Here is a 5583-nt window from a genome sequence, read left to right as displayed (position 1 = left end):
TGAGGCGTGCCAGGAATCTACATTCTCGTCTTCCACTAATTCCAATATCTGGGTCAATTCTCTTATATTCACTACCAGGGAGTGAATCCAAAGATTTTCCCAAGAACATAAATCGATCGGGTTGTCCCACAACCCTCCCACTACAATGGATCTGTGGTGGCACATGTGTGTCAACAGTGCGTGCAGTGTCTTGTCGTACAAAACTCTTGCACACTTGGCTTGGGTGATGGAATCGCCTGTCTAATGTCTTCAATTTCTTGAAGCACACTATCTGACTTGGATTAGTGATTACTCCCATAGTCCACTTCTAAGAATCGTATGTCATTGCTAATAACCACTTTCTGATTCTTTAGGACTAATTGCAAAGATGCATAACTCATCATATTTTTCCAAGAGTGACCTATTTCTTCTCTCCACCACACCATCTTATAGGGATTACACGGTGTAGTAAACTGGGTTGGAATCCCACACACTGACAATGAATCAGAAAAGATCATTCCTGCCACATTATTGGCCCTTTATCCCCTTTAAGTGCTGCACGTTGGAGTTAGAAAATACCTGAAGAATTCCTAAGAATTCGTCAATCCATCGCTGAACAGGTCAGCCAACTTCAACGCTCCGTTTGACCCCTCAAACGACCTCCAATCGTATTTTGTGCAGAAATACGACTTCTTCGTCTTCTGTTTCACCTCAATCGGACTTCTGTAGAGGAAGTTATGGCCGTTCTCCCGAAACTGCCAGAACTTGATTTCCTGCGAAAATCTGACTCCAGCTCAGATCTTCTGAACTGTATCCTGCTCAGCTTTCACCGTTGGATGGACAACGTTCTATGAAAGTCCCAAGAGAGAATACTTCCACACAATTTCCTACGCCCCACACAGCTCTTAAAACCCTAATTTTTATCAGTATGTTTTCTTGAGAGCTGACAGTTGTATTTATAATAAAATAAATACGTGTAGGCACAGAATTAGTGTAGGAGGCGTTTTTTCTCTTCTTCTAGGGCTAGGAGACTTTGGGCCAGTCCAGGGACCAGATACAAAGAATAAAGATGGGCCTCAAATAAAATAATTTATCTATGGTCAGCCCAGACCATAATTAATTTATAAATATCAGTTCATTCCACTAGAGAACCAATATTGACTTACCCCTTTATTGCCGGTGATGAGTCGGGGCTTGTATTTAGACTTATTAAATCCTCGTATTTAAAATCTCCGACATCCATTAATTAATTATAGCTCTGACAGCCTTAATTAATTAATCTCTTTTGTAATCCTTAAGCAGTACCACTCAAACCTTATTATTGCACATGAACTTAATCAACCTGCAGGTTTAGCGCAATAAACATTATTGAACTCCTTAAGGAGATGTCATTATCCTATATCGGATACGAGTACTAACACAGATAATCAGATATCATATATTAACCGCTATCACCCAAGATACAGAGTACTCAAGTTACTATATAACTCTCGCTCATAGTAAGTCAAAGTGATAAACGAATCAACATATATATCTGACATCTTATTAGTATTAAGATCTTATAAGTCACCGAGATCTCTAATTCTTCACTTAAGTCAGATAGAAGAATATATCTCATTGTGGTCCTATCAATACGTTATGACGTACCAGTATTGACAAGTAGTCAAGACAAACTACTTCCATCTATACCGCAGCCTAAACCAATAACTTGTCCTAGAGTTATTTCGGCTGTGATTATATTATATCTCTTAAGGTTAATCCAATTATATGGTCTTCTGTGATCTACAACACACCATATAATCTACTTGTATAGAGATAGAGAACATACATATGCAATCATGAACACAATCAGATAGGAGATTAGATAGTGGTAACAGGAAACATTGTATACAAGCATAAAACGTTCTTGCTTTCAGTATACAAATCCAACAATCTCCCACTTATACTAAAGCAAACTTTTAGTATACAATGCGTCTATTTACCAATCACTTAACACTTCTCCCACTTATACTTAAAGTTTCCTAAGTGGGTGGCATCAACCGCATTCCCATCTTCCAATGACCATTTGCGATAAGCCTTTTGTGAAAAGATTTGTAGGTTTCACCAATATGTGAGAATTTATTCTATGAGCACAAAAACCTCGATTTACGAATAATCGTATAACTTGGTACTGCTCCATGTGTTTGACCCCTTGTGGTTCTTGGATTCCTTAGAGTTTGCAACTGCACTTGAGGTATCACGAAGGTGATGCTCTCACGCAAACTAGGAATCACCCTTAGATCCTGGAGGTAGTGGTCAAACCAAAAGGTTTTACCTCCCAAGGAAAACACATAGCTCGAGGTAATTATTCTTTGTTCCGGTCAGCCTGGAAATCCGAAATCGTATAATCCAAAAAAGGAACTAAACTGTCTAACTGGTAAACTATCCTTATTCTCTAGTCAGGGACTTGGAAAATATAATTTACCACAGTTCAGTGTCCTTAACTAGGACTATACAGATATCTTACAACCATGCTAACTGCATAGCAAATATAAGATCTCGTACATAGCAATCCATACATGAAGCTATCTACTGCGGAAACATAGAATACTGCCTTCATTTCCTCAACCTTAATAGGCATCTTAAGACATAGTCTTTAGATAAAGGAACGCCATATCTAAAAGGTAGCAATCCTTTCTTGGCGGTATTCATACTACAACGAGTATTCTCAGTATCAATGTAAGACACTCGAGATAAGGCCAACATCTTTTTCTAGTGATCCCTTATAACCTTGATCACAAAGACGTATACTGTACCTCCTTAGTCTTTCATCTGAGACTGTTCGGATAACTATTACTTTATGTCTTGACAATAGCTCCATATTGTCGCCAATTAGGAGGATATTATCTACATAAAATGCAAGATAAACCACGTCACCGATGACACGAGAGCGATTGATACGAGATGCTTCTCTCCCTCCCTCACGTAACCTTCAGGTTGTTGCACATGGCTGTCCTTACCTTTTTCAAGGTAATATATATGACATCCATTTGCCAGACCTCGATGGTTTAAGTGAGCTGCTATGGGAAAAATGGTCCGAATATTCTGAGCATGGCACTTGCGAAAATATCATCATAACCTATACCCTTACACTGGGCATAACCTTTCGCCACCAGTCTAGCTTCGAAAGCTACGACCTTGCTCATTCGGGCCTGTCATTATCTTGTATACTCACTTATAACCTAAGGCTTTTACTGCCTCCTGGTAGCAAGATTTTCTAGTATACACCCATATTCTTAATGGATTGCTCCATTGAGGCGTGCCAGGAATCTACATTCTCGTCTTCCACTAATTCCAATATCTGGGTCAATTCTCTTATATTCACTACCAGGGAGTGAATCCAAAGATTTTCCCAAGAACATAAATCGATCGGGTTGTCCCACAACCCTCCCACTACAATGGATCTGTGGTGGCACATGTGTGTCAACAGTGCGTGCAGTGTCTTGTCGTACAAAACTCTTGCACACTTGGCTTGGGTGATGGAATCGCCTGTCTAATGTCTTCAATTTCTTGAAGCACACTATCTGACTTGGATTAGTGATTACTCCCATAGTCCACTTCTAAGAATCGTATGTCATTGCTAATAACCACTTTCTGATTCTTTAGGACTAATTGCAAAGATGCATAACTCATCATATTTTTCCAAGAGTGACCTATTTCTTCTCTCCACCACACCATCTTATAGGGATTACACGGTGTAGTAAACTGGGTTGGAATCCCACACACTGACAATGAATCAGAAAAGATCATTCCTACCACATTATTGGCCCTTTATCCCCTTTAAGTGCTGCACGTTGGAGTTAGAAAATACCTGAAGAATTCCTAAGAATTCGTCAATCCATCGCTGAACAGGTCAGCCAACTTCAACGCTCCGTTTGACCCCTCAAACGACCTCCAATCGTATTTTGTGCAGAAATACGACTTCTTCGTCTTCTGTTTCACCTCAATCAGACTTCTGTAGAGGAAGTTATGGCCGTTCTCCCGAAACTGCCAGAACTTGATTTCCTGCGAAAATCTGACTCCAGCTCAGATCTTCTGAACTGTATCCCGCTCAGCTTTCACCGTTGGATGGACAACGTTCTATGAAAGTCCCAAGAGAGAATACTTCCACACAATTTCCTACGCCCCACACAGCTCCTAAAACCCTAATTTTTATCAGTATGTTTTCTTGAGAGCTGACAGTTGTATTTATAATAAAATAAATACGTGTAGGCACAGAATTAGTGTAGGAGGCGTTTTTTCTCTTCTTCTAGGGCTAGGAGACTTTGGGCCAGTCCAGGGACCAGATACAAGGAATAAAAATGGGCCTCAAATAAATTAATTTATCTATGGTCAGCCCAGACCATAATTAATTTATAAATATCAGTTCATTCCACTAGAGAACCAATATTGACTTACCCCTTTATTGCCGGTGATGAGTCGGGGCTTGTATTTAGACTTATTAAATCCTCGTATTTAAAATCTCCGACATCCATTAATTAATTATAGCTCTGACAGCCTTAATTAATTAATCTCTTTTGTAATCCTTAAGCAGTACCACTCAAACCTTATTATTGCACATGAACTTAATCAACCTGCAGGTTTAGCGCAATAAACATTATTGAGCTCCTTAAGGAGATGTCATTATCCTATATCGGATACGAGTACTAACACAGATAATCAGATATCATATATTAACCGCTATCACCCAAGATACAGAGTACTCAAGTTACTATATAACTCTCGCTCATAGTAAGTCAAAGTGATAAACGAATCAACATATATATCTGACATCTTATTAGTATTAAGATCTTATAAGTCACCGAGATCTCTAATTCTTCACTTAAGTCAGATAGAAGAATATATCTCATTGTGGTCCTATCAATACGTTATGACGTACCAGTATAGACAAGTAGTCAAGACAAACTACTTCCATCTATACCGCAGCCTAAACCAATAACTTGTCCTAGAGTTATTTCGGCTGTGATTATATTATATCTCTTAAGGTTAATCCAATTATATGGTCTTCTGTGATCTACAACACACCATATAATCTACTTGTATAGAGATAGAGAACATACATATGCAATCATGAACACAATCAGATAGGAGATTAGATAGTGGTAACAGGAAACATTGTATACAAGCTTAAAACGTTCTTGCTTTCAGTATACAAATCCAACAGTAGGTAAACGTACCCATATCTTGAGTAATCGTCAATGAAAGTGACGAAATACTCATACCCTCCACGAGCTTTTGTGGACATCGGTCCACACAAGTCAGAGTGAATCAATTCTAACACATGCGAAGCCCTATTCCCCTTAGCCTTAAAATGCCTTGCCGTCATCTTTCATTCTATACAGGATTCGCAGGTTCTAAATGGAATAGCTTGAAAGTCTTTCAAGATTCCATTTGTAACGAGCCTTTGGATCCTATTTAGATTGATGTGGCCTAACCTTAGGTGCCACACATGCGTATATTGTTCATGAGAATAATATTTCCTCTTATTCGGATTAGGACAGATTTGTGATGTAGATGCAACATGGACAGAATTTTTAATTGGACATGTAATAGTATAGAGAGAGT

Source organism: Salvia miltiorrhiza, chromosome 2 (genome assembly GCF_028751815.1).
Source record: "Salvia miltiorrhiza cultivar Shanhuang (shh) chromosome 2, IMPLAD_Smil_shh, whole genome shotgun sequence".
Classification (NCBI taxonomy): domain Eukaryota; kingdom Viridiplantae; phylum Streptophyta; class Magnoliopsida; order Lamiales; family Lamiaceae; genus Salvia; species Salvia miltiorrhiza.
Note: the sequence above shows the minus strand (reverse complement) of the source record.